Below are 15,458 nucleotides of genomic sequence, written 5' to 3' on the forward strand. Positions count from 1 at the left end.
CACATACATATACATATATACGACAGGCTTCTTTCAGTTTCCGTCTACCAAATCCACTCACAAGGCTTTGGTCGGCTCAGGGCTATAGCAGAAGACACTCGACCAAGATGCCACGCAGCGGGACTGAACCCGGAACCATGTGGTTGGTAAGCAAGCTACTTACCACACAGCCACTCCTGCACCTATATGGACATAAATAATATAGGAGGCCAATTAACAAGTCTGAATATGGAGAAACTTAATTTTTATGATCTAGTTGCTAAGCAACTACGAAAACTGCTACTGAAACCTTTCACTAAAAAATTTCGTACGAATTAGTAAATACCACTAAAGAATACTTGAAGCGAGAGAAAATACGCTAGATGAGAAACGAAAATATAGCAATTTGGCCAAAAGTAATAGACTTATAAATATTTAGGAATCAATGAACTTGACAGAATGCTAAATACACAGATGAAAGAAAATGCTTGGAAAGAATATTAACAGCATATTAGTTTATAAGTTGAAACAGTTAAATGCAAAATATATATGGTAATAAATAACATTATTGTAGTTGATCCTATAGCAAGGTTATTGTTATAATCGTAAATGTATGTTAAATGATTTTGAAAATATAACAGGAAATCAAGAAATATTGACTGCATTTAGAATGCACCACCTTAAGTCTGAACTACAAAGATTATACATATCAAGTATACCGGGAAGTAGGGGGTAAATCCAACTGGAAAATATTATAAAATATTCACTGTAGAAAAGAACAATAGAAAACTAATGCAAAAATCTAAAAACACAATCAACACAAAATGTTTTTATTATATTCGCGTAAGCCAATAAAGCCAAAGCTGAGACTATAGGGATTGATATTTGGGAAGGGAAAATAGTCAAAACAACAAAAGTTGAAAAAGTGTCTCAACTTATCTAAGCTACAAAATAGTAAATTGATGGTATGCGAGAGTACACGGATAGCTTGAACAGGATGAAAATAGATAACGAATAAGTGTAGGACTGGCAGACAAGCACAAAAATGCTGAGAGTGAAGAATGTTGATAACAGCAAAGTATCAGTGCATTCACTGGCTATTAAAAGCATATAATGGAGCAAAAACCCCTTGACTCATTGCTGAACATGAGAAGAGTGGAAGCGAAAATATTAACCATATTATCTCTGGTTGTCCAGTACTATTCAAGGAAGAAATACATGGAAGAATCAGAGCTTACTTATAGAATAAATATCTGGTATAATGCAATATAAAATAATATGTGTGTGTGTGTGTGTGTGTGTGTGTGTGTAGAAAGAGAGAGACAGAGGCAGAGTTAGATAGAAAGATATATTTTTTATTTACATATATATGTATGTGTATGTGTGTGTGTATCCGGTATATGCAGTTGAGTCAGTATTAAGTTGAAATATCCATCTATGGATAATACATAATGTATGTATTTTGTAGATAGTAAAGTTATACCGGTGTTTGTCTTTAAATAATACTTCTAATGGATGTGATTTGAAATGGCCTAAAAGCTTGGAATACAAGTAATATTTTCGCTAGCTGCTAGCGGCGCTGTTTCTGTCGCCCTCCGATTTTGATTGTTTTAAATACATCTCGTCTTTAAGAGTTTTTATCTCTGGACTAAGACCACAATAACTTAAATATCAATGCCGTACATACGCTACGTATGGTACATAACTGGTTTTATAACGTTTATGTGTTTGTATGTGTGAGTGTACATATCTGTATGTGTGTATGCACGCGCGTGTGCGTATGTAAAGATATATGCTTTTATATAGTAAAGTCAATCAATAGTTGTGAGTTTCCTGCAGGGGAACTTGTTTCTTATAAAACCGATATACAGTGAATTATAATTGTTACTGGAACATTCGGTTGAAAAATATATATTTATGACTGAATGTTCTAGAAAGAAGTGAACCGAAACTTCTACCAGAGACAATTACAATTTACTCTATAAGAAAATAAGCAATGAGGTTTCGACACACTATGATGACTGCTATACATAAAAATGTTGAATTTGGAGTCACATTTCTAAATTTATGCCAGTCAATTATGCCAATTATTATTTATTCATTCAGCTCTCTAACATATATACACTATTCACTGTACTTAAAACGATATAAATATATATACATATAATTTTTTTTTAAAAAAAGAAAAAGACAAGAAAACACAACAACGTGAGAACGTAGCACATGTGAATTATTAATAAGACGCTTAAAGAGTGGAAAAAGATAGAGAGAAAACAAGTAGTGAGCCATTATCAATCTGGGCAAAATACTTTATAATCAAGCGAACAATATTACTTATATTAGTGAAGAACTCCAGGTAATCTTTTGGTAAGGTCCAAAGTTATGGTTCATCACAATTCTATTATATATTTTAAATCCGTGATGGGCTCAGACAAATTAGTTTTTACACAGAGTGATATATAAGAAACAAGTTAAAGTTAATGGTCATTGCACATAGTTCCTTTATTGGAACGAATTGGCTTCTAGCTGTCTCCATCTATCATGACAGCTGTAAGCTGTAAGCCAAATTTGCTTTAACAGAGAAAAACTCTGTAAGGGGTATTGTTTTAAACTTTTTTCTTATATATATATAATGTTGGTCTGCTCATGGACAGGCCCTATGCATGTGGACCTTTCCGGGCACCTACTATACGATCTGAAATTGCACGTAAACGCCCCTGGCACTGTTACACTGTTAAGTAGATTACTTGAGTTTCTCCTCCAGTGAATAAACTTGGGATGAATACTATAAATCCCGTGAGATATATATATATATATATATATATATATATATATATAGTCAATTAAGGAAAACAGAGAAAAAAGAATAAAGCAAACAAACGTTTGGACGTGGCACAAGTAATGTATTAATAAGGGCCTCAGAGAAGGGAAAGAGTAGAAGTTTTACGTTTCTAGCATAGTGCTTCATTGGAAACAGGGAGAAACAGGGAGGTCCAAGGCGAAGGAGGAAAGGAAGTCGTCAATGTGCGTGTGGCGGTAACTGTATGTGATCGTGTGTGACGGTGTGTAGTGTGTGCGTTTGGTAGCCTGTGGTAGCGCGTGTGTGTGGTGTATTAACTGTGTGTGTGCTTGTGTTTGAGTGTGTAAACTGTGCATGTGGTGTGTGTGGTAAGATCTGTGTGCATGTGTGTGTGTTAATGTCTTTAGGGCGATCAGCAGCTATATACACACACACACATATATATATATATTCGTTATCTATCTCCTCCTTGTGTTTCGGGATCTCAAAATAATTAATACGTCTAAGCATCTTCGTGACTTGCGCCTTTATCAGTTGGCAGATACCAGCACGGAGCAGCAAATAATCTTTTTGCTATAAGTATAAGTAAATACAAAGCATTCTTTTAGGCTCAATTATCCGAAGGATCCTGATTCATTAGACACATTATGGAGAACCACCGGTGTTGCAGGATCTCGAACACCACTGAGCAGTGTCAGTTTAACACACTGTAATCGATAAAAAGATAAATTTCCCTTCTTGTTACGTGCGCTATATTAACCAGCTCATTTTGCGTGTTAAGTATGCATATGAAAATAATATATGTATGTGCGTGCGTGGTTCGCGCGCGCTCGTGTGTGAATGTGTATGTGAGTGTAAGACCAATTCTCAGTCCACTCATGAGTGCAACTGTTATTATAGAATCCAGTACAAACTGCTGCATCGTCGGTTCTTTGGTGGCACCTCCACTAAAATTACGCGGCGAGGAGAGTTGCTAGAAACCCAATAGAACTAAAAACAACTTCTATCAAAAGGAAATATGAACTCATGTAGGTCCGGCTTCTATTTAATAATAGCACGTACACACAGGAATTCTATGTTGGTATCTAATGAGCTGAAATACCACTGGTAGTGAAACACACCAAAGTTTTTTGTAGAAGTATATCTCAAGAATAAGGTCACTCTGATATAAAACAACTTATGCAGGGTATGGGATTGAACCTTTTGGGGATGGTTTGCTTCGGCTTGCGACCTTGGCACTCCACATTTCTGTGCTTGCGACAGATATTGGTGCTGGATTTCTGCCCTGGACTATCCCTAGATCATGTCACTAGAGTGAGGATAGGTTGCACAATATCTGGCCAGGCATCTGTTTCATGCCCGGTTCAGTAAGAGAGCAGGTGGTGAGAATGGCAGTCACAGAACCCAGATGAAGCCATCCTTGGTCCACTCACCTCATGCACTGGAATTGTTGACATTTTGCAAAGATATCAGTGATGATCTTCCTCGTTCACGAGTGAACTGCATTATATATATATATATATATATATATATATATATTAATAGTAATGGTAAGACAACAAAAGAATGGAAGAGACCTCGATATTATGTAAATAGAGGGATTTATTTGTAATATAATATGTGACAATTATTCGGTTGCTATAATAAAACTCCGAGTTTCGGACGTTGGGGCGGAAACCTGCACCGGCATCTCTTCAGTTATCGAGGCAGATCGTTTATCCATTATACTCTTCAAATTATATATATATATATATATATATATATTATATATATATATATAGCCGAGGTCGACTATGCCTTTCATCCTTTCGGGGTCGATAAATTACTTACCAGTTGCGTACCGGGGTCGATGAACTCGAGTGGCCCATTCCCCCAAAATTTGAGGCTTTGTACCTAGAGATAAAAAGGATATATATTTATGTGTGTCCATCTGTCTGTTTAAAAGAGTATGAAAGGGATAAAGTATCCTGGTGGATACCGTATTCTCTCACAGAGAGGAATATATATATATATATATATATATATAATATATATATATATATATATATATATTATATATATTATATATATGTATATATATATATGGTTAGATAGATAGTTTGATAGATAGATAGATAGATTGATAGATAGATAGATAGATAGATAATGTAGGTAGGTAGGTACGTACGTACGTAGGGTAGGAGGGGAGTTAGGAAGTTAAGTATGTGTATATATGTATGTCTGTATGTTTTCCTGAATTAATTCGGAAAGAGATAGAAAATGACCATAATTAGGAATGTGCTAATGCATGCAATAAGATCAATGCATAATCCAGAGAACATTCTCGTCGAAGACCACCAGGATAGGATGTGTCATCTAATGGAAGTATCAATTTGGAAGAACGCTAATGTATCCCCGGACGAAATTGGCATATTATCCCAATATAAAGTATTGGAAATAGAGATATTGAAAATTTGCTAACTTCAAACAGAAAAATCCATATTGTTAGAGGTAGTTTGAGAATTACTGAAAATCACAGCGAAAGGACTTAGAAATATTCCCTAATATGCACACATATAACGTTGAACACGCTGAATGCAAAGGAACTATATACAACTAATATGAAAAGAGCCTTGTAATGAAAGAGCGAAACTGCAGAAGAAGAAGAAGAAGAAGAAGAAGAAGAAGAAGAAGAAGAAGAAGAAGAAGAAGAAGAAGAAGAACAACAACAACAACAACAACAACAACAACAACAACAACAACAACTACAGCAATACAAAAGCTCGAGACCACCGAAAAGCTCGAGACCATTAACCGAAACAGTCTCCACACTATGGGATGTGCCTATTCATAAAGACCGGAAAATAACATCAAACCGTCCGGACATCATTATTAGGGATGAGAAGGAAAATAAATGCCTAATAACAAACGTTGCAATACCATCAAAGAGAAAAATACATACAGAAAAATCACCGCAACGTTATAAACTTCCAAAAATGTAGAGGTCTAGGTAGTGGATACTAAAGTAATACTTATCCTTGTCGGTTCTGTTGAGCTCGTGGAAAGAAAATTAAACAGATTTACCCTCAAAATGCCTGGCAAAGTCAATATCCAAAACTTCCAAAAGAGAACAGCCTACATACTAAGAAAGGTGCTCTCCCGTATATTGTACAAACACCTCCTTTGGTGCCCTAGAACCGTTGACTGGATTCCGGTTCTACAAGCAACAGATAACAGTAAATATTATTAATAATAGGAATTAAGACGGTGAGCTGACAGAATCGATTGCAAGCCAGGTAAAATGGCAGAATCGTTAGCATGCCAGGCAGAACGCTTAGTGGCATTACGTCAGTCTTTATGTTCAAATTCCGTCGAGGTCAACTTTGCCTTGCATCATTCCGGGCTCGATAAAGTAAGTACCAGCTGAGTACTGGGGGTCGATGTAATCGACTTAACCCCTCCACCGAACTTGCTGGCCTTTTGCCAGAATTTGAAACTAATAAAAATAGAAATTATAAGTATTACTGTGTTGACTACCTACGGTATCGAAGTAGCCACTTTCTTAAGTAACTATATTTCATTATAAAAAGAGTAGTAGTAGTAGTAGTAACAAGAAAGAAATAAAGAAAGAAGCTTAATAACATGTACAAGGTGTATGTCGAAATCCGAAAGTAAAATTGATTTCGCTATACATACAGAGAATGTTACGAAAACATAGAATGTAACACTATTCTACAGAGAGCAAAAATGCACAACGAAAATCAGAATTTTGTTGTGTAAAATCTATATAAAGATTTATATCTTAAATATAAATCAATGGAAGAATGCTCATGATTATAAAGCCAGACACTAATATTAGAAAATATCTGTCAATGTTGTTCACACCATCAAAAACATTGAAGAAATTTTGATATTGCCTGTAACGATTGAGATTATTCAGATCTAAGGAACTAAGATAAAAGTCAGTAAATGTTAGCAGGGTGGGAAAAGAATCAGTAAATGCGAAAAGGAATAAAATTAAATGGAAATGGGTTGATCCATTACATAATATATATATATACATGTGTGGTAAGAAGCTTGCTAACCAACCACGTGGTTCTGGGTTCAGTATAACCACGTGCCAAGTGTCTTGAGCCTTGTGAGTGAACTTGATAGAGGGAAAATAAAACAAGCCCGTCGTATATGTGTTTGTGTGTATGTGTCTTCGTGTTTACGGTTCTCTCCTACTATCGCTTAACAACCGATGTTGGTATATTTACGCCCCCCGTAACTCAGCAGTGCAGCAAAATAGAATGATAAACTGAGCAATAGGTTTTTTAAAATGTAAGTAATATGATGATTCATTCGACTAAAATCTTTCAAGGTGTTATATATATATATATATATATATATATATATATACGGGAGAATGATGCAGAGAGGTATAAAATCACTAAAATAATGGATGTAAAAAGTTACTAAATTAAATATAAAAAGATACAGCCAGTAAATACAAAGAGGTATATTAACAATAAACAGCTACTCTAGAAGCAATAAAAAAAAAATAGATAATGCATTTAAGTTTGGAAGAAAATGAAATCATTCGATTTAGAAGTAGAAAATATCACTAAATTCAGAATAAATCAGTAAATAATAGAGTATGATAGACGGAGGTCTGGAGCGATAACGTCGTTAGTTATAGACATGATGTCATCAAATATGTTGGGGGGAACGTACTAAAAGCAGCAAGATCTTCAATTGTAAGCAAAGGCATAGTCAGTAATATTAGGGAGCAGGAAGGTGCCGAACTGATAGAGTCATCAGTATGCCGGGCAAAATGGCTTCACGGCATTTCGTCCGTCTTTATGTTCTGGGTTTAAATCCCGCCAGGGTCAACTTCGCTTTTGATACTTTTCGAGTTCATAAAATAAGTACTATTTGAGGACTGGAATCGATTTAATCGAACTTGCTTGCTTTGTGCAAGATTTTAAAACCAATATTAGGGAATAGCAAAGCGGTGAGTGGTAGAACCATTAGCATGCCCGGAAAAATGGTTACCAACCTATCTTTGTGTTCTGAGTTCAAATTCTGCCAGGATCGACTTGGCCTTTCGTCCTTTCTAGGTCGAAATAAAGAGTACTATTTAAGCACTAGCGTTGGTATAATCAACTTACTTCTCACCTGAAATTGCTGGCCTTGTTCTAAAGTTTGAAATGAATATTAGGGAGGAGGGATATTTTCATTAAGAAAGTGACTGGATGTCGGTGCAGACACTACTGTGTCATTGAGCAGCACGCTTCGCAATCACGTGGTTCCGGGTACAAGAGCAATCAATAATTCTTTCTAATTTTAGTACAAGTGCATCAATTCTGAACAGAGCAGAAATCAACACCAATGCTCAACTGGTACTAACTCTCTAAAGGGATGAAAATGTCGATTTCAGTGAAATTTGACGGAAGAAACATCACTAACATTTTCTCCGTCGTGGTAACAACTTTACTAGCTCACCGCGTTAACCAGAGCTATTAATAATATAAGAGTAATATTAATGTAATTACTAGGGTTGAAGTGATAAATGAAATACTTTGATGACTCTACCCCTGCACAGCCACTTCAATGACTAAAACAAGAAGCAGAATAAAACAATAAACGAATATTATTATAACGTATTCTATGATCGACCAAAATCAAAATATTTTAAATCATCTTCTAGTTCAAATACAACAATCACTTTTACATACATGTCAGTTTTTATTATCAGTATTTCTATCATGTTCTGTACATTCGATTATTTATAATTTTAGTATTTTCCAAACTGTCCTACTGATGATTCAAAGTATTTAGTATTCCAGAAAGCATTGACGTCTTAATAAACCTTATTAGTTAGTTTTTTGCGTGTATTGATGGTTCCTTCGTTATTTATCTTTTCATTATTTCTCATTTGTAATACGTAAGACTCAAAAGTTTATATCGATCTTTCGTAAGCTGTAGTATTATTTCGGTCTACCAATATTTTAATCCGGATTAAAAGTTAACTTGTCTTCTAATGACTTCACATACGGTTAGTCTAATTTTTATTTGATTTTGATTTTATCTTATACTTTTATATATATATATATATATATATATATATATATACAATTCAATATTTGAAATATGTTAATTAAGGAGTAATAAGAATAAATGATAGTCAATGAAATGTTACAAATTTTTACATTTCATGCTTTTAATACATTTATACAATCCTTTATATCTTCTTTCATTTTATTGAAAATGCAAACGAATAGTTGTATTTCATAAATCACATTTAAATAAAATAATATATACACTTTTTCTTTCAGAAAATGCAGACAGCTAAGGAACTAAAATATGGATACATACACACACACACACACACATACACTCACATAATTGCTTACATGCGCGCACACACACACATATATATATATGTATATGTATATATATAGATATATATATATATATATATATAATATATATATATATATATATATATATATGTATGTATATTTATATATGTATGTATATATATATATATGTATGTATATATATATATATATATATATATATATATATATATTATATATATATATATATATATATATATACATATATATGTACTGATGTGCAAGTTTCCAACTCAAACTCGTTCTACCCGATGACTGCGCCATCTTCTTCCTACTTCAAACCCAATTTCCGACAAAGCTTTAAGTGCAAAACTTTGAAAACTAGATCATACATCAATTTCTTATATTGTCCCTAAGCCAACTTGGGACATTCTGCAAAAATGTCTGGCATTCTGCAATCCCAAGTTCCACATATTCTACAATTTTCTCTGTATATACGTATATTCTTAAGTTGTTTTTCGCAGTCCAGTATTTTATTCTACACCTCAGTGGTTTTCCAAAGCTGATCCGGGAAATGTTTCTCACCAATCTGTTTAACTTGCTTTGCTCCTCTTCCTTACTTAATCACCTGCTCTGAAACCCCCACTTTTCACAGTTTCCAGTGCAGAACGTTTACTATCTCATTATGTCACCAGAACTTATATATCTGTTTCGGGAAAATCCTGGATATTCATTCATAATATGGCAATCGTTTCTATTACAAATTAAGCACACTGGTGACATCATTTCTAAGATTGACCCCACCATCAATATGTTGTGAATGTATGGTTTCATAATGCCAGTCTCCTTTCTAAGTGCTCTTTCTTTAATTAGACCTACTTATGTTCTACAGCAACTTCAGTTGTGACTACAACTGTGCAATTAATTGTGCAAACCGTGGTTGAGGAGTGCTTCTTCATTATTATTATTATGATGTTTGGCTTCTGCTTTATATTTGTACTAGTTAACTCCAAGTTAACTAGTAACCAGAGGCCTCAACTAGTTAACTCCAAGTTAACTAGTTAACCAGAGGCCTCAAGAGACAATGAGGTAGAAGTTCAAGTTGATATTATGACTAGGGTACCATATTTTGGATTTTGCAGAGTACTGTTCTAGAGAATGTCTGTCAAAACATAAGAAAATTAAAAGTTGTTTTAAAAGCAATTTGACAAGTTGATAGTGTGATCTTAAGATGGCAGTAAAATGTGTATGCTATTTACGTTGCATTCAAAAGTACTTTTCATAATGTTTATAGATTAAAATATTTTGGGAATTACATAGACGATATTTTTTGCAGGATATGAGCAGTTCACATGAATTTTTAATTTCTTCCAATTTTGGATTTCCTGGTATCTGTGATAGTTAACAATCATCCCCTTTTGCTATATTCCTAGGGGACCTATGGCATCACATTTTGCTAATTTCTGTTTCTGGTAGGTCTTACAGACAACTTTATGTCGATTGGGACAGCCATATCGATGATGGGGCATGATTTTTGTCTGAAACCGCTCAATATAATATCTGGCCTATTTGCATCTATCATCGTGAAGTTCCAAAGGAGTGAGGCGTGATCATTTTCAAGCACTGGTAGTGGTTGGTATTCCCACCAGCTTTTACCATGGGGCACATCCAGGTCTTTGCAAATTACCCAGTAAATATATTCTGCCACTCTCTCATGCCTGTTGAGGCGTAAGATAGCTGCAAATGGAGACAACATAATCGATAGTTTAGATCTGTTGCTTAAATACACTATATGTTGGGCTACTACCTTTCTATAAGATGTTGGCCTGGTAGCTTCTTGTAGGTAGGCACTGATTCTGCGCTGTTATGATAAACCCTTCCGTTTTCTGATTGTTATTATTATTATCAATGTTATTATATTATTATTATTATTATTATTATTATTATTATTATTATTATTATTATTATTATTATCATTATTATTATTATCATTATTATTATTATTATTATTATTATTATTATTATTATTATTATTATTATTCATCATCATCATCATTATCATCATCATTATCATTATTATTAGTGTTGCTGTTGTTGTCGTCGTCGTCGTCGTTGTTGTTGTTATTGTTATTATCATCCTTATTATCATTATCTTATCTTTTCAATTCTGTATCCATGTCTTACCGAGTGTCTTAACTGGCAGAATAGCGCTTCCGAGGAAATGCAAGACGGTATTTTTTCAGGGTCTATATCTTTTGAGCTCAAATCCTGAGTATTGCCAGGTTTCCAGATATTAAAGCACCCAACCAGGGCGTAGACGATATAATAAAATATACATACATCTCTCGTGTTTCACGCCGTGTGCTAATGAAAGTAATCAGAATTTATATTATTCCTCATTGAATAAGCAGATTAATTCGCTAAAATTTATAATCTAATAGTCGTAGAGAAATTTGTTTGTTATTTTCCCTATTTCAAAAAGACCTCTTTTGCAACAGATAACTGTTGAATATTTCAAATGAAAGAATTTTCACTATTAATACATTGTACATTCCAGGAATTTCTAAATGAATTCTTTAAGGAATATTCTTATTCTAATTATAAGCAAATTAACAGAAATATCCTTTGTTCCGATTCAATAGACTGCTTTGTGGATATGAATTCTGTTTCTCTAGATAAATATATATTGACAATTCATGAATAATTAGAAGGCAAAACATTGTAATCACTGATTTTACATTCAAAACAAATGGCTAATTAAATACACGTTTGTCTTTGAATATTCATCTCTCTCGCTCTCGCTCTTTCTCTCTTTCTCTCTCCCTCTCTCCCCTCTATTTCTAGCTATCTATTAGTCACTCTCTCTCTCCCCCTCTTTCTCTGTATATATATATATATATATACATACATACAAATAAGCGTATAAGTATATGTGTGTATGTATCTGTATAAATAAGTATATGTAGCACGTGGATTATGTATGCACCTACATATGTAAACAAACCAAAACCTATATAAGTACACAAGTATATGTAAGATTTATAAATTCGTATACACAAAAACCTATCTATATAAATATCTATATATACATACATATATATATATGTATGTATGTATGTATGAATGATTATATATATATATATATATATATATATATATATATATATATATATATATATATATATATAAATCCAAGTGTGGGAATGTGTGTGTATAACTACACATAGAGGAGAATTCAGTTACGAAATCTCTTTCTTTGTATTTATGCAATGTAATACATGTGTAAATATTTATAAATATCCCTGTATATGTATATATATTTGTGTTTGTGTGTATGTGCGAGTGTATATATATATATATATATATATATGTATATATATATATATATATATATATATATATATATATATATATATACATATATATATATATATATATATATTATATATATATATGTGTGTGTGTGTGTGTGTAGGTATATATATATATAGAGAGAGAGATAGATAGATAGATAGATAGATAGATAGATAGAGAGATAGATAGATAGATATAGATAGATAGATAGATAGATAGATAGATAGATAGACATAGCTATAGATATAGATATATATGTACGTTTAAATAGTCGTTTTGCAAGATTCTTGCTGTGAGTTCCTGTGTCGAAACAGACATTGTTGTATTTGGAGATGGTCATGTTGCCAGTTTAGCCAAGGAAAACACACGCACTATATATTTGATGTTCACTTGCTTCAGCTTTATTTCATATGAATTGTATTTCGATCAGAGTTCTTTCGTCACACTTCTTTTGAACTTATCAGCGGTCCTTTGCTTCCTTCTTTCTTTTTTGTGTCACTCCTTCCTAACGATCTGCCATTTTGTATTCCTGTTGTGTGTGTCTTTATTTGCGCATGAGTATATCCCTGTGAGTGTCTATATTTAATGTGTGTGGGGGTCGAATGTGTATGCTACCTGCATTATCAGTATCCCATGTTTATTCACGTTCGTTTAATTTACTTTTATTTATTTTATACATTTGTTTTTTATTTATTTACTTTTTCTTTCCTTTCAATTGTTTTGTATTAATTTAATTTTTTTGCATTAATTTAATTCAATTTATAATATGTTGTTTATGCATTTATTTAATTCCATTTATTTATCTGTCTACTGTTTTAGTTTCATATTATTATTAGTTTATGGCGATCCTATCCTGCCATAGATTGTGGTGTATGTGGCTGGTGCTAGTGTTCCATTTTAGTTTACTATTTAGGCTAGGTTTATCTTCTATCATATGTGTAGCGTCCGTAATTTGTCTAAGCGTTCTGTGAGGGGAAACAATTTTAACTCCTATCTTCGTGAGTGTTCTCGCTCAGCGTTCTGGTATAACACATATGCGCCCTTCTCTGCCTTAAGTTCTCTCAAATGCTCATTTACCCGCTCTCCAATGCTCCATGCTGACCCCCCTACGTACGTTGTTGTCTTGTTTCTGAGCCGTCCCTCTGTACATCTTATACTATATAGACTACATTCCTAGCTTTACAGTTTGTTTGTGGGAAAAATCTACATACAATACAGTCCCTATCATTACAAGGGTTCTATTAAAAGGGTAGGTTCTACCGTTTATGGATTTAACAGGATTATCTGGTCTTTCTACAACCTTAATTTTTAGCTAAAGTTTTCTAGAGCCCTTCTAAAGTGGTACGCCAGTTCACCTCTAGTCTTGGTATCGACGAATATGACACTCTGGTATTTGTGGCTATCATACCATGAGTTGGCCTTCTCTATTTTCTTCTTAGTTCTTTGAATGGCATTCCATGACTTGCTCCTATAGAATAGGCAAATCGCATTCCTATCGTTACTCTTGATAATTTCAAATTTTCTCCTTTGTATGCGGTGAATGGAGTGTTGTATGTGTCTCTTTAACTCTGTAGGATCACACATGCGAGACATTTCTCATTACTCTGATGAGGTCTGCCATCAATATATTTCCAACCGGAGTTCTGTATCTAGTACTTGTAGTCTATAGTTAGCGTGTTTCGCAGGGTAGTCTATCGTGACCTGAATACTCTGGTGAATGGAGTTAGCTATGCTGGATACTCTCCATAGTATTAGTTTCTATTTGTATTTCAAGGGTACTCTCTTGTGGGGGTGCCTTTACTACTATGTTGATATCATCGACATAGCGAGAGTACATGGTCATGAGTATGGAGTTCTGTGCCAGGCGTTCTCTAACTCTCCTCTCCAAACACACCATGAAAAGTTTGGCCGCATGATGATGTGGACAATTGTTCTTGGACTTCAGAAATGCACGGCCAACAATTTCCAAGCCTTGGTAACTCTGGTTGGAAACAAGATTTCTGTATCTAATAAAACCCAAATCCTCCATTCACACTATGCTAAACCTATGGCATCCAAGTACCTGATCCACCGGAACTCAACTACCGCGGGCAATGCCAAATTCAATATATTGATGGCAGACCTCATCAGAGTAATGAGAAATGTCTCGCATGTGCAACCCTACAGGGTTAAAGAGACACATACAACACTTCGTTCACCGCATGCATTTCTCAGGGTACAACCATAGGGAAAGGGTCAGAGTATGTATAAAAGAGCCTGGAGGAAATTTGAAATTATCAAGAGTAACAACGATAGGAACAGTAGAAAGTCGTGGAATACCATGTGCAAATAAACAATTACAGTTAACAGAGAAAGATGACGACGAAAATCTTGCCCAGTCACGTGGACCTGAGAACAAAGATAAGATCTGATGTCGCTTCCAAACCAATAAAACAAGAGGCTGACATAGCATAATAGGTCTAACATTTGAAGCCCCCTTGAGTTTTTTTCTTATTTCCTCTTACTTGACCTCCAAGTGCTTAACGAGCTGTTCAATGACTCTACACAACTAAGTTGCGTGGATTTGAGTCAAACAATTATGAAACTTCATGTGGATGTGTGTGAGTGTGTGTGTGGGTGAATGTCTCTCTGTCTTTGAGTGTATGAATACATATATATGTATGTATTATATATATATATATATATATATATATATATATGAGTGTGTGTGTGTACACACATACATGTATATAAATATATGCATACATATATACATAAAACAAATGAATGCATACCTATATATTTGCGCGCATGAGTACGTTTATATATTTGAATTAAACAGAACATATACACAAACATTATATATATCCATACACACCGGCAACCATACATCCGTCATGTTTTATACAAGTATATGACAAGAATGTACGTATATGTACTTCTGTGTGTATGTCTGGATTTTCCGACTACCGTAATAAATCTCCCATAACTAGCTAGTGTTAGGTAACTGCTTATTATCAAAA

General features: G+C 33.9%; 1 protein-coding gene across 8 annotated transcripts in view; it reads left to right on the top strand.

Annotated features, from left to right (window-relative positions):
* The window catches only part of LOC115217977 (protogenin A-like), a 1,479,291-nt gene that overhangs the window by 1,284,122 nt on the left and 179,711 nt on the right, over positions 1-15,458 (top strand). The gene's annotated exons all lie outside the window — the stretch shown is intronic.

The sequence above is a fragment of the Octopus sinensis genome, linkage group LG12, assembly GCF_006345805.1.
Source record: "Octopus sinensis linkage group LG12, ASM634580v1, whole genome shotgun sequence".
Taxonomy (NCBI): domain Eukaryota; kingdom Metazoa; phylum Mollusca; class Cephalopoda; order Octopoda; family Octopodidae; genus Octopus; species Octopus sinensis.